Below are 223 nucleotides of genomic sequence, written 5' to 3'. Positions count from 1 at the left end.
GATAATTGGAGTTTACAGATCGATGATCGGATGTTCCTAATTTTTTTTAAGAATTTCTGTTTTTTCTCTAGGCATGTCGTTAAAATTAAGTGGAGGTTTCAAAAAAATCTCCTATTACTAGTAAGATAGATGATCCTTGTAATCCCTACATTATTTTAATGTGGGTCAACATCTTGTTCGGTAAGATTGGTTTGCATAAGCTGAAATTTGCTGAATTACCAGT

Source organism: Setaria italica, unplaced genomic scaffold (genome assembly GCF_000263155.2).
Source record: "Setaria italica strain Yugu1 unplaced genomic scaffold, Setaria_italica_v2.0 scaffold_26, whole genome shotgun sequence".
Taxonomy (NCBI): Eukaryota; Viridiplantae; Streptophyta; class Magnoliopsida; order Poales; family Poaceae; genus Setaria; species Setaria italica.
This window is presented reverse-complemented; position numbering follows the sequence as displayed.